The sequence below is a fragment of the Epinephelus lanceolatus genome, chromosome 24, assembly GCF_041903045.1.
Source record: "Epinephelus lanceolatus isolate andai-2023 chromosome 24, ASM4190304v1, whole genome shotgun sequence".
Lineage (NCBI taxonomy): Eukaryota > Metazoa > Chordata > Actinopteri > Perciformes > Serranidae > Epinephelus > Epinephelus lanceolatus.
The window spans coordinates 19,202,879-19,218,270 of record NC_135757.1 but is presented as its reverse complement, the minus strand read 5'-3'; the positions used below and the strand labels follow the sequence as shown (position 1 = coordinate 19,218,270).

Genomic DNA, 15,392 nt, shown 5'->3' with positions numbered 1-15,392 from the left:
ATATAGTGATATAGTGCTACTTTTTCTGTCCCAAACCAGTCTGTCGACTGAACAAATAACTTGATTACAAAAGACTGCAGGTTCATCCATACCTGTCCATTTACCGCAAAGTATTCATTCTTACCTCATACATGTACATATTGTAAATTAAATAACAGTTTATCATTTTGTGAGTTGTCATTTTACTTTTGAAAATCTGATCATGTTATTTACAAGTTGTACATTGAAATGTTTGATAAAAAATAGCTCACAGATGTTATTACACAGCAATCTCAAACCCTGCCCTCTTCCTGATCCTCCCATCACAACTGTTGATGTCCTCAAACAAACAAGGAAAACAGTTATGGTGGAAGGATTGAGAGAAGAGGGCAGTGTTGGAGATAGATGAACTTGTCACACAACAAAAGAGAAACTATTTTGAAATTATTTAGCTGTCAGAAGGTCGAGTATTGAACTAATATATGGTGTGTAATCTATTTACAATTTCAGGAGTCACCTGTCTGTTCACAGATTGTTACTACGCTGCATGTAATAATAACAACATAATGCTGTATTGAAACTTTTATTAGGGTAAAAAGAGAGTATTATAGGAAGGTAGTGAACACAATTATTAGCCAGCAGATATGTCACAAGGATATGAATAGTGAATGTATCAACCAATTGTGTGATCAAGACAAGTCTTTATATAGTGTTTTGATAACTGGAATGGCTTGTAAGCTTTTGGGTCTACAACATATCCATAGCATCCTGTGCCTCTTGGAATCCTTGGTATGTTCCCGTTGGTGAGGGATATCTTCTACGAATAGCACTGACGACACACGATGGCAAAGGTTTACGATTGCCTTTCCCCAGCGTTTCTCCCTTCAGGGCCCACTCCAAAACAATGCGGTAGGGCACCAACCTGTATTGTCTGAGAAACAAGAATTTTTTAAATCAATAACCACAAATACATAAACGACTGTAACTTTTTTCTCTATACATGTAGAGACTAACTGTTTATACAGCTTGCTATATACAACAATATGTGCCCCATGCATCTTTATTATAGTTATAATGATTATATTATAATTTATAATAAGATTATAATAGTCACTTACTCTACGGACAACTGTCCGTTAGGTCCAGACGGCCTGGGGCGTTTTTTCCAGTTTATTTTGGGTAGATGGAAAAAAGTTTCAACAACTGCGGGATTTACTAAAGCTGGAAAAGCATCATTCGTTGTGACACAATCTCTTTGTGTACTGTCCTCTTCGCCAGATATATCAAGCCTCCCCATCGATGGCCGCACCAACTCCCACTCAGTACAGCAGAAGCACTCGTTTTCTGTCGGCATAGGTTGACAAGCCCCACATCTACACCACCAGTCCATGCCGATTCTGACTCTCCCCTCGGCCCCAGGCTGTTCTCAGCTTCTCTTCGTGCACGCTCAGCTTCCAAAACATGTAGTTCCTCCTCTGTATATTCTGGTTCAAATAGGTAAGGTTGTGGATCTTCGTCAGTCCCGAAAAAATCATCTTCGTCCTCTCTTACAAAGTCGGCCATAATCCGTAGTTGCAATCTTCTTCTTCTCCTAAACAGAGGCTTTGTTCTGTTTACCTACTTCCAAGCACGTCCGCGGTGGTTTGCGCATGCGCAAAAACTGCAGTTTAGTTTCCTATGTCCTTCTTTCAAAACTTATATAAAGTGCTAATCTTAGTCTAACAATAGATAACGTAACATAACGCGGTAAAAACGAGTCACAACAAGCACATAGGACCGTTTAGAGTTGCTGAAGAGTTTATCTGATGACTGCAGGCAGAGGCAGGCTAACAATAACCATTGACTCCAAGCATTTGAGCTAAGCTAATTAGCGGTGGGCGAGCTCTGCCCGGCTCTCCCTTTTTACTGCACGTATAGCCGAAAGAATGGTATCTACCTGCTTGTCATGGACTCGGGAGTGAGGCAAGACACGCAAACAAAAAAAATGTTGGCGTATCCCTTTAAAATATATTTTAAGGGCTTTTTTGGCCTTTCATGACAGGATGGTTGGTTGTTGTAGCGTGAGGGGGGGGGGGGGGGGGGGTGACATGCAGCAAAAGGGCGTAGGGTGAAATCAAACCTTGTGGCTGCTGCAGCAAGGACAAAGCCTTTTTACATGGGGGGCACCAGGTGAGCTAATGTGTGCTCCCCTAAAGGGTCATAGTTTGATGTGTAGGGCCACTGAACAAGCACTGGTATTTGACCACATGGGAATGAGAATGTGTTTGTCTGTCTGCCAGTTGTGACCAGTTAAAAAAAACTGTGATTTTGTTCCTTTACTTTATCTTTAGAACCATGCAGAGGTGCTCTGTGGGGGATCGCGGGGCCGGGCGGTTTCCCCTGGGGGCGGGTGCGTCTGGACTGCTTGTCCTGTGTGCCTGGGGGGGGCGGGGTCTCCTCGTGCTCCCTGGGCCTGGGGCGGCATGGCCGGTCCCCCCTGGGGGGCTGTTTCCACCCCTGGTGGTGCGGGGTGGGTCCTTCTGCTGGGGGTCGATTTGCTGTGGGCGGTGTGGCCCAGGTCGGGACCATTGCGGGGGCCTGACGCTGCAGTTGCTTGGGGGGCGGGGTTGGGTGGGGGCCCGTTGGGTTTCCTTGGGGCCTGCCTGGCCTGCTGTCCATGGGTGCTGGGGGCCTCGCGGCGCCGGGGTCTGGTTGGCGCCACCTTCTAGCCCCTCCCATCCATCCCTCCAGCCCTCGGGCCGGGCCTACACTGGCCTGGCCTCCTAAACCACATTTAGTTCACTCACCACACATTCCACAGTTTTAATGCACCACATACACTCACTTTTCGAGGTGCAGACCACTGATGGATTGGGGGCTTCATGATGGGGCAGGCTATGGGACAGTGGTGTCCGGTAGCCCTCCATGCTGCCCCCCGGCCCATCCTTATCTGTTCTCCAATTTTAAAGCACCACATAGACCTACATCTTGTGGGACAGATGGGAACAGGTTCCAGGTGCCTATGGCTGCACGGGCTGCAGGACAGCAGTGTGCTGTAGCCATCAGCCTTGCCCCCACCTGTCTCCTATGTCCCTCAATTTTAATGCACCACATCACACTTAGGGGCACTCACATTCACATTCACATTCACGGTGTAGGGTTAATGTTTCTCTGTCAGGGATCGGAGAATCATAGTAAGAGGGGGGGTGGTGGGTTTACACACACTGTAGATACGCATGGCGTGGCTCATGGGGCCCGGCCCTCCTGGGCTGGGGGTTGGACCCAGGGAGCCCATTTACATCATGGTGGTGTTGCTGGGTTCCCGGTGTCTGGGGGGTCCCTTGGCCCTGTGGCGGGTGGGCCGGGTGGCGCCCTGGGGGCTCTGTGGGTTCCTGCCAGGGTTCTGCCTCCTGACCGGCTGTGGTTTTTGGGCCCTCTGCTAGGGGGTCCCAATGGGGGATTAACTGCTCGTGGCGGGCCGCTCTCTCCTGTGTGTTGGTGGGGGCCCGTCCTGGGGGGTTCGGGCGGGTGGCCCTTCGCAGTCCCCTGGTTCCCGATGCGCCGAGGACATATGCCTTGCAGCATCACCGCCTCCTTGCCTCCCTCGTCCACCCGGGCCTGGGTGGGCTCTCACTACCGTCCGGTCCGGCGTCTGCTGGTGGCCGGCGCCTGGTGCGGGCCCGTCCGGTGCGGTGCTGGTTCTCTCCCCGGGGGCGGTGCCGGGCCCCCGCGCCTGGCTCCTTGGGTCGGGGGCGGTCCCTGGGTGCGTCCGTGGGTGGGGGCGGGTGGGTGTTTGGCCCGGGTCCTTGGGCCTGCGTGGTGTCCTGCGGCCTCTGCGGCTCCCTGGTCTTGGGGTCTGGGCGCTCCTGTGGTCTTGGGGTGCCATACCGCCCCCCTTCCCCCGCAGGGCTGGCCCTGGACACTGGTGATGGTTTTCATAAACACATTGGGAGGGTTCAAATACACGCATGCATGTTCGATACTTCAGCTCCGTGACGCATCACAAAGAACCGATGGGATCACTCCAAAGGGGCCCACTTGCTTCTCAAACCTACCACACCGCGCTGGCAACTCTTCTCTACAATCGGGCTTTCCCCCTCCACCAAGACTCTCACATTTTTGGTGTTCAGTATAGACTTCTCTTTTGTTTTTGTTTTTCAGTACAGTATAGTAGACATGTATATGTTTATTTTTGATAATCTGCATGGAGCACAACCACCTCAAGGCCACAATACATCAGCTACACTGCCTGTTTCTCCCCTGTTTTTTTTTTTGTTTGTTTGTTTATTTGTTTATTTGTTTGTTTGTTTTTCCTCCTTCTTCTCCGCATGCACTGTCACTATATAACTCAGGACTTAAGCACCTGCCCCCTCCCCCTTGCTTGTTTCCTTACTTTCCCCTTGACACACTTTGGTGTATCACGGCCCTCTCTGGCTCATATTAGGAAGTTTTTCCAATAAAGGCTGTTAGGCTAGTCTCCAGGGAGGGTGGGTGACGGTCACAACCACGCATTATGGGTATAAAATACTTGACTGCAAGATTAACAGTGCATCAGTCTTCACAAGAAGCTTACACCCTTTTGTGGCGCTAAGCTATGAAGACCAATGCATACAAGTAGAAAAGAAAAAAAAAAAAATAGAACCATGCAGAGGTGAAGTCATCTCGTCATTGACTGACCCCAGTTCACAACAGGTAACCACTTGTTTAGATAATGATGTAACTCACTGACTCTGTACTGTATGATAACAATGATGATGCAGGGTGATTCTGCAGCTGCACGGCATCATCTTTCATTTCTGATTCATTCACAAACCAGCTTGGGTGGACAGCTCAGGATAAATTTAAAACAGCTGCTGTGATTTTCCACATCAAAATTAGAAAACAAAGGCAAAGTACAGAGACATAACAATGACAAAGTCTCACCAGTAGTTGTTTGAGAGCTTTGAGTAATCTTCCTTGGCCTGGTTGTCTTCATTTGTCTTCATTCATTGCTGAGAAATATCATGCAATATGATCATATTGCAGAACAGCCACTGCTTGGACCAATCATGTCCAAGGTCAAAAATGAACTCTAAATCTAAACTTTATTATTCCCCCTATGATCCATTTTGGAGTGAAAAGACAGCTTTTTATTAAATTCACACTGGTCCAGACTCCAGGGTAATCTACGATAAAGCTTTCTAACTTTGATTTATTTGAACATATTATTCCCCACTTAACCATCTCCCCTGTCTCTTGTCTCAAAATCAATTCAAAAGCCCTTGAAGTAAACAATCTACATGACTGAATATGGCAGTGAATGAACAGGATCAGAGTAAAGTAACAGGATACTCACACGTGCATATACACGTCTTCCAAATCATACACACACACCCCCTCTCACAACCAACTGCAAGTGATGAGAGATGGCTAGCTGGAAACTTCTGGGCCTGCACTTTCTGTCGTGCCGCTCTCAGAGCTGTCAGTGAGGTTAATTTTGTGATGTTTGTGATTAGTGACAAGTGTAAAGTTACTGCATGCTTCAGAACAGCCCAGGACTGACACTGTGAAATATCTGGACTTGGCAATAATGTGTGTTAAAGCTGCTTATTCAATTTCCCTTCATCCAAACAAACCCATAGGAACCCTCCTACATATAAAGTGTTTGAGCTCAGGTTTGTTTATGTGCTTTGACTTGTTTCTTTGACTGAATTTTCAATACAAACACACAATTCATTTCATACATACTTACCTCGTGTAGCTTTTAAAATGCTCTTGACAGAGCTGACAATTAAATGTATCACAACAACAAGCTGTAAACCTCAACCATCAGGGGAATGTCCTTTAATAGATGTGTTTGCTCATAGAGATAAACAGTATAATATTAAAGGAATACTTAACCTCCTAAATGACCATTTCTATATCAATTACTCATCCCGTGTTACGTTGAATTCCTGAAGAAACTTTTTTTTTTTGCATGCCTTTTGGTGAACAAAATAATCCAAAAACAGAGAAAATTCATTGGGTTCCATGTTTAACAACAGCAAAACTATATCAAAACATCTGTTTACACAACCCAGTCTCATTCCAAATTTGTCAAATACCGGCGTTTGGGCAGTGAATTCTGCATCAGACACTGATGTGAAAAGCTGTCCTTTCATGTCAACATGATATGTGGCCGGGCACTATCAGTTCCTAATGGCACCTGATGGCACTGGGGGAACTGCGGCTGGACAAAAGTGTAAGTTAAGGGGAGGAAAAGTCGGTTGGGTAGAATGGGTGGTAGATGGGTCCAACAATCACCTATGGCCATGCCCTTGTCAAAACACTACCACTGTACCAGCTGATGGATAGAAGGATGGAGACAAAAGAAAGGATGGGTGGATGGAGAGGAGGAGAGGAAAGGGTGATGGATGGAGGTGGTGTTGAAAGAGTGAGATGGAGTAATTGATGGAAAGGGACAGAGATCAGAAGGAGCCAGCAGGTGTTGGGCAACGACAATGCCAAGATACTGTGTGTGTGCGCGCTTTGGTACATGGCTTTCACTGAAAGCACAGATACACTTGTTCCCTGAAGGTGCAGCTGATATTTGTGTTTTGTGATGTGTGTGAAAGAGAGAGCTCTGTGTATGTTTGGGTGTGTGGTAAAGGGTCAAGAAGGTGTTGAAAGTGCCTCCTCTTTTTTCAGATGATAAATCACTCTGTGAATCACAGCAGGAGGAACTAAAACCCATCTCATCTGTCTCTTTTCCCTCCATCCTCTCTGTCTTTCTCTCGCTGTTCCTCTTTCTCCTTTACGCTGCGGGGTCCTGTTCTTTGACAAAGGGCTAAAAAATGAAGTCAAGAGGTGGCAAAGCTTCCAACTGGAGGAGCATCTTTCACAGAGGCAGGGGAGGACGACTTGTCCAGATTTTCTGTCTCATGAGATTCTCTTCTTCCAATGTTTACACAAACCAGTACACAACACCTGAACTAAAAAGACCCTAGCGTACAAAGTATATAGGCATTATTATTTCTTATAATGTATTTTAGCTTTAATATATTTAGTATTCCTTTCTTTAATTTGCCACCTACATTGGAATTAAATGTATGTTGGATGTCATGTTTGTTGTTATATGTTTTAATCCTAATATGATTGCCCGCAAAATTTTCACTGAGTTCTTTAAGATTTGTACCTGTTTATTTATTCTAATTGTTTTTGCATTGCATTTAACTGTGATGTTTATGCAGCCCTCCTGGTCAGATTTTTAACCTGGTTAAATAAAGGATAAAATACAAAGCCTCACTAATGTGTACTATATTCTTCATGTGAAATAATGTGAAATTTTGACATGTTGACATTTGCTAATTAGCACTAAACACAAAGTAGAGCTGAGCCTGATGGGAACGTCATTGGTTTTGCAGGTATTTAGTCATTGGACACACAAGATGTGCTACATGGAAAGCTGTGGGATTGCCAAACCTACTCCAAATATTAAAGGTATGCTAAGCATGAAATGTTGTAAAACAATAGTGAAAGCAAAAGTGAAAGTCAACCACATATTCACTCTCATTTTGGAACAAGCTTTGTTGCTTGGCATTTTGCCTCACTATATTCAGCCTGGCTGGGTAGTGTCCCTGGCATTGCTGACACCCTTTAGCAACACACCGGGCTTTCAACCGACTCCTTATAAACCCATCTCTGTCATTAAAGACGGTCAGAGCAACAGTCCAACAAGCATGTGTCCCTTGTGAAACTAAAAGTCAACGTTGAGATATTTTATCACGAGTTGAGTTGTTATTGGTGCTTTGATGTAATTTTAAAAAGTTTAAAATTAATTCTTGAATCATTTGTTGTTTTGTTGTCAATTGGTATTTGATATTAGTAAATAAAAACAATCATGTATGTTGTGATAAGAGTGATAACACACCATTCAGAGGCTTTCACCTGTGAAGTTTCAAAACTAAACTGAAAGGAAAAATCACCTCTGTTGTCTTCAAAGCCACACTCCATTGACAAAAACAGTAATTTTACCTCACTGAACATGGGAGTTGCTGGTCTAACATTGCCTTCATCAGTTAGTTTGTTTGTGTTATCATGGTACTGTGGTGTTTTTAAGGGTTAGTTTGGATTCACCAAAGTCACACAAAAACACAAACAAAATACAGATTGAGACAGCGGTAAACCAGAAGCTCCTGTGTTCAGCGAGGTAAAATTACTATTTTTGTCAATGGAGTCTGGCTTTGAAGAGGTAAGTTTCACTTTCAGTTTAAATACTAAGGTTAAAGTAGATAAATTAGACTTGGATTATACTGTGCAAGTTGTGTGAGAATTTGTAAACAAATGTTTTGATAGAGTTTTGGTGTTGTTAAACATGGATCCCTATGACTTTACCTCATCAAGGATTTGTATTCTTCATTTATCGTGGAGGCATGTGAGAAAAGCAACGTTTTCTTCACAAATTCAGCGAAACATGGGGTGAGTAATTGATATAGAAATGCTCATTTGGGAAGTGAAATATTCCTTTAATACAGAGAGAAATATACAGTGTAGGTTTTAAGGCAGTATATTAACAAAACAACATGGTTGCTCATTAAGACTGTACTGTCCATAATGTGGGTGTATGTGCCATCTGTGATTAGGACAACACTTAAGTCCTCTGTTGTATCCTTTATTGCTGTTTAGTCTGCTGGCAAGATCATTTGGGAAATTAAATTAATTAAGGCTGCAAGATACTGTTTCTAGGGTATTGCATTGATTATTTGAGTGGGAAATAAAAAAATCACGGCTCTTCTGAGGTTGAGATCAGCCTCCATGCACAGTGTAATCCATAGCACTACCAAATCCTTGTAATTCAGAGGTTCTGTTTGTCTGCATCTGCAGACATTTTCTCCTCTGATAAAGAAACTCCCTCACTCCAGTGAGTCCTCCCTGTGATTGCTCATCTTCGGAGCTCTACTAAGAGTGGAAATACTGTGTGAATAGCTTGTATCTTTACTGGAATCTCCTCTTAAAATTGTGGGAAAATGCAAAATGGTACATCAAATCCAGAAATCACTCCACGCTGTACTGTGCAGAGCTTTGTGGCTGCTGTAATAGATACACAGACGGAGCAGTACAGGCTATAATTACTACAGAATAACAAGGATTGACAGCTATGTGCCACTGAGTGCAAGAGTGAAGGTGTGAGAATTAAACACTACATACTTTTGGCCCTCTGTGACATATCATGATCTCCTAGTGTATAGTTTCACATACAAAGAGCATGCAGCAAGTTTTTATACACCTCTACAGAGCTTTGCAAATCCTCACACGCCATTTGTTATTGTTAAATTCACTGTGCAAGGTTTAATTTGCCGTTTCAAGCAAGTAAAGTCCACCATCTATTTGAGCTTATTGTAATTGTATCCAGTATTTTTTTTTTACTTTGAGGCAATTGTTTTGCGTAGGTGTTCGGCCCTTTTCATGAAGCTGCAGTCAGAACAGCTGAGTCACTTCCCATATTCCACTGTAGGCTGGGAAACCTATGTTTCATAAAGAAGTATCATTTTCTCCTCGCTGAATCATATGAGAGCAAAACCTGGGTATTCTCTGAGAAAAAAACTCACAAATTTACTTCAGAAAGTCAGGTGACTTATAATAAAGAGCAATGAAGTCCATGCAGGAAAGAGGGTGTTGTGGATGTATGGGTCAAGCACAGGGCTTTTAACTAGGGCCACTGGGGTTTGGGTCCATGCAAGTCAACGTTGGCTTATTATTTTTAGACTTGGTTAACCTTTTTTTTTTAAGTTTTTAGGACGCATAAAGCTGCAGCACACTGTGTACATAAGCTGGGACAAGCAAAGGACTTTGATAGTTATGAACTTTCAATCAAGACGTTTTGTTATGGTTCAAAAATACTTCCAAAATTAAAGCTGACACACAAATATGAATCAGCCTTTACTTACTGTGTGATTTACTCTACTCTACTCTCTGATCCTGACTGTTGTACCCTGACTCTAACCAATCTCATTCCTCTTGTCTCAACCTAACCAACCCAACCAAAGATGGAAACAAGTACTAGCCAATAAGAGTGAGAGTCGGGCAGATCATGCCTTAGCTATTGTAGGGAACACAAATTCGCATCCAAGATGTTACCTGATCATCAGATGGACATCCACCATGGGTGTCCATGCCGTGAACACAAACAGGCCTATTCAGCTATTCTGCTAAAGTTTATGTACACAGTGTGAAGCATCTGTGTACATCCTAACAACTGAAAATAATAGGTTAAATAAGTCTAATAATTAGAAGCCAATATTGACTCATATGGACACCTTAATTCTGTTTTTGACCAGTTCATTCACCTTGACTTCCTCCCAACATAGACTTTGTTGCTCTTTATATTACATCACCTGACTTCCTGGCAATGAATTTGTAAATGTACCACTTTGATCTCAAAGAATACCCAAGTTTAATCTTGTAAATGTAATACTTTAATCTCACACAAGACCTCAGTTTTTTCTTGTGTATTTACCACTTTAATCTGAGAGGATACTCAATGTTTTTCTCATAAATTTACCACTTTAATCTTAGAAATTATATTCAGAGAAATTGCCGCTTCCAGCTTCGTAAACGTGAGGATTTGACAGTCCTCTTTATCATATGACAGCAAACTGAATCTCTTTGAGTGCTAGGGAAAAACCTAATTTCCCCTTCTCCAACAACTCACATCAGTTCAGCATGTCTGAACTGCCATAAGGGGAGTTTATAGTGTGTGAAAGAGTAATTGTAAAGCACTCAACATTGACTTTCATGCCACACACACATGCACAGAGACACACACATACACTTGGGTAAATAAAGGTGAAAGAGAGTTGACCGGGAGATTTACGGCAGCGTGTGAAGGAGAGGGCCCACTGACAGCTGGAGGACTCTGCTGAGTCTTGACGCAATTCAGGTCACGCACACACCCACTGACACACACACACATAAAGAGATGCACATTGACACATATCCACAGTCCTTATTAGGTTATATCGCTCTGATATTTTTTTAGTCCAGAAGAAAGGCAGACTTTGAAACTAATTCACAGAAAAGCAGTTTACTTTAGCCCTACATGCCTTAAAGCCGAACAATCCCCAGAATTCTATTAAAGCTCTGACGTCTGCCGAGAGAAAGACGCTGCCTGTGACTCAACAGTCTGTGACCCTCCTTCGTCTGACTGCATCACAAAGTAACCCAGTTTTGCGGTCGACGCTGAAAATGCTGGGTACCTATTTTTGGTGCAACCCCACCCACTCCAAGGTGAAAAATCACTTGTTAAAGGGGAGCTCCATAAATTTTACACATGAATACTGCCTACAGTGTAAAGACTGACGTATGCAGGGACTCAAAAGCAGACTCGTGCACAGTGGAATACACAAACTTGTCCTTTAATCTTGCCAAAGTCGGTACACAGGAGGTCAAACAGCGGAGGCAAAGGTACAGAGACAGCAGGCAAAAAGCAGGGTCAAAAAAGGGTAGCAACTGGTCAAAAAACACTGAAGACTCACAAGGAAAAAACGCTGGAACGCTGTCACAAAGGAACAAGACGACTGGCACAGAGGGGAGAAAACAAGCAGACTAAATACTCTACAGGGAGGGGAGACAATGAGACACAGGTGCAACACATTAGGGGCGGGGCAGGTAATCACACAGGTGGGAAAACACGAGGGCAGGAAGTTAAGGACCTGAAATGAGACAACAGGTGAGTTTCAACATAAAACAACAAAGATAAATGTGAGAAACAAAAAGTAACTTAACTAACAAGGCGCGGTGTAACAGTACCCCCATCCTCTACGGCCGACACCTGGCGGCCCTGGGTCCCCAGGATGGGACTGGTGGAAGTCCCGAATCAGGGACGGATCCAAAATGTTGCTGGTCAAAACCCAGGACCGTTCCTCTGGACCATACCCCACCCAATCCACCAGGTACTGAAACCCCTGGCCACGACGGCGGACCCCCAGGAGCTTGTTAACAGTATACACAGGGGGGCGGAGGGGGCCGGATGGCCGGGACCAATGGACTCTCCTTCACAGGCTTCATGTGTTGTTGGTGCATTTTCCTGGGATATTGAAAGAAAGGTCTCTGATGCTAACATGAACTGTCAAGTACCGGCTGGCTGCCGGCCGAACCGATTGTTTGTGCCCTCTGATTTACGTTCTCAGGTCATCCATTGGGCTCATGCATCCTCATTCTCCTGCCATCCTGGTGTGCATAGGACATTGTTTGTCCTGCGTCAACGATTCTGGTGGCCAGTCATGGAGAAAGAGGTGGTGGAGTACGTGACGGCCTGTCCGGTGCGTGCTCGCAACAAGGTCTCTCATCGCCCAGCTGCTGGTCTTCTCTGCCCTCTCCCTGTGCTACATCGACCCTGGTCAGACATTTCAGTGGACTTTGTGACTGGTTTACCCACCTCTGAAGGTAACACCACCATTCTCACAGTGGTGGATAGGTTCTCCAAGATGGTGCATTTTCTTCCCTTGCCAAAATTACCCTCGACCAAGGAAACGGCTTCACCTATTCTAGGTGAAGGTTCAGTGGCAGAGTTACCAGGGGAAAATACACGGGAGAGAGCATCTGTACAAACTGTAGGTTGGGGTCAGGGAGTGTCAGGACAGGAGCGGAGGTAAAACAAGTCTTGAGCCGTTGAAAAGCATGGTCACCTTGGGAGTTCCACTGGAAACTGGACTTGGGAGAGGTTAGTGCATGGAGAGGGGCAGCAACAGAACTAAAGTTTCTGATAAACTTCCTGTAAAAGTTTGCAAATCCAAGGAAACGCTGCAGCTCCTTGCGGGTGCTTGGAGTAGGCCAATCCTTTACAGCACTAACCTTTTCGGAATCCATCTGGACCGCCCCTTCCGACACGATGAACCCCAGGAAGGACACAGAGGGCATGTGAAACTCACGCTTTTCTGCCTTCACAAAGAGCTGGTGTTGGAGGAGACGTTGGAGGACCTGCCGCATGTGCTGAATGCGTGTTTGCTCATCAGGGGAGAAGATCAGAATATCGTCCAGATATACAAAAACAAATACATTAAGCATGTCCCGAAGGACGTCATTGATAAGAGCTTGAAATACTGCAGGGGCATTAGTGAGTCCAAATGGCATAACCAGGTATTCATAATGACCACTAGGGGTGTTAAAGGCAGTTTTCCATTCGTCCCTCTCCCGTATTCTAACCAAATGATAAGCGTTTCTCAAATCTAGTTTAGTGAACACCTTAGCACCATTTAACTGTTCAAAAGCACTAGAGATCAACGGAAGGGGGTACCTGTTACGAATGGTGATGTCATTGAGTCCTCTGTAATCGATGCAGGGCCGCAGGGATTTGTCCTTCTTGTCCACAAAGAAAAACCCTGCACCAGCCGGAGAGGAGGAAGGACGAATAATCCCAGCAGCCAGCGATTCCTCTACATACTTCCTCATAGCCTGGGTTTCAGGAGCTGACAGAGAGTACAGGCGGCCCCTAGGTGGTGAAGTACCAGGCAGCAGGTCTATGGCGCAGTCGTAGGACCGATGAGGGGGCAGAGAGGTGGCTCGGGCCTTGCTGAAAACCTCCTTGAGGTCATGGTAACAGGAAGGAACCTTGGAGAGATCTGGAAACTCCTCAGTAGGCTGAGATTCTGAAGCAAAACAGTCCTGGTAACAGTCTTTCCCCCATGACAAGATTTGACCAGTAGACCAGTCTATATGAGGATTGTGAGTCTGGAGCCAGGGGTGACCCAGGATGAGTGGATGTTGAGGGGCATGAAAGACGTGAAAACTGATGTGCTCTGTGTGGCAGTCTGGGAATGACAGAAGTAGTGTCTGAGTGCGGTGAGTGACCTTACAGATAATTCTTCCATCCAGAGCACTGGCATCCAATGGTTGGTCGAGGGGAAGAGTTCTAAGACCCAGCTTCCTGACGAGATAAGAGTCCATAAGATTGGCATCAGAACCAGAATCCACCAGGACAGGATGCTTAAGAGAAAGCACAGGAGACTGAAAAGATACAAGTGCCAACATCCGGGAGGAATTACTAGCAGTCAATGTGCTTCTCACCTTAACAGCTGGGCCTGATCGCCTCACTGGACAGGATACTATGAAGTGACCCATCTTGCCACAGTAGATGCATCGGCCCTCAGAAACTCTTCGCTGGCGTTCCTCAGGTGTCAAACGAGTGTGCCCAAGTTGTATGGGCACCTCCAAGGCCTCAGGGGGTGCTGCAAACGAATCCGAGTGAGGCATGGCTCGGCATGAAGTAGAGAAAGCTGGTCCGCTGCCTCCAGTGGAGTGGTGGGGAACTGCGAGAGCTGGTTCGGCTTTTCTCTCTTTCACACAAACGCTTGTCCACTTTAATGGCCAAGGCAATGAGTGAGTCCAGGTCAACAGGTGGGTCAAAGGGTGCAAGATAGTCTTTAATGGTGTCAGAAAGACCATCCAAAAAGGCATCAAACAGCGCAGACTGATTCCAATCACTCTCTGCTGCCAGGATCCGGAATTCTATGGCATAGTCAGAAACTCTCCTTTTGCCTTGTCGCAGACTCACCAGAGCACGTGCTGCCTCTCGTCCGGGGGTAGTCTGCTGGAAGATCTGGGTGAAGGATTTAGTGAATGCAGACAATGAGTCACAAACCGGGGACCCCCTACTCCACTCTGCAGTAGCCCAAGCCTCTGCTCTTCCAGTCAGGTGGGAAATTATGTAAGCAATCTTAGAACGATCAGAGGAGAAGCTGCAGCTTGGAGCTCAAAATGTAAGTCACACTGAGTGAGGAAGGATTTATAGTCACCTGAATCTCCAGAGAAACGCTCAGGTCGGGAGAGGTGGAGGGGCAAAGATGCAGAGGCAGCCACAGGAGATGCAGTCTCAACACTGGCACCTTGAAGCGAAGAGGGGGTGGCGTCAGGCAGAGCTGGAGAGTGTTGTAGCTGACGCATCTGATCAATGAGCAGATTCAGCTGTGTACCAAAACCAGCCAAGTGAGATTCCTGACGATCAGAGAGCTCTTTCACCTAATGGCGAAGGAGACTGATTTGTTGGTCTTGGTCATGAATCTTGCGCACATGTGCCTGGAGAATCGAACTGACTGATCCTGAGTCCACTGAGTCCATCTTGGCCAGTTCGTACTGTAAAGACTGACGTACGCAGGGACTCAAAAGCAGACTTGTGCACAGTGGAATACACAAACTTGTCCTTTAATCTTGCCAAAGTCAGTACACAGGAGGTCAAACAGCGGAGGCAAAGGTACAGAGACGGCAGGCAAAAAGCAGGGTCAAAAAAGGGTAGCAACTGGTCAAAAAACACTTAAGACACACAAGGAAAAAACGCTGGAACGCTGTCACAAAGGAACAAGACGAACTGGCACAGAGGGGAGAAAACAAGCAGACTAAATACTCTACAGGGAGGGGAGACAATGAGACACAGGTGCAACACATTAGGGGCGGGGCAGGTAATCACACAGGTGGGAAAACAC

The 15,392-nt window shown here is 45.5% G+C and overlaps 1 long non-coding RNA gene across 1 annotated transcript; it reads right to left on the bottom strand.

The window, feature by feature from the left end:
* Positions 1-546: 546 nt before the first annotated feature.
* LOC117248516 (uncharacterized) lies at positions 547-1,637 on the bottom strand. The gene is made up of 2 exons (XR_013490469.1): positions 1,098-1,637; positions 547-910 (listed from the first exon to the last, which is right to left on the bottom strand). It is a non-coding gene; the product is annotated as an uncharacterized LOC117248516 (long non-coding RNA).
* Between the last annotated feature and the right edge of the window lie 13,755 nt (positions 1,638-15,392).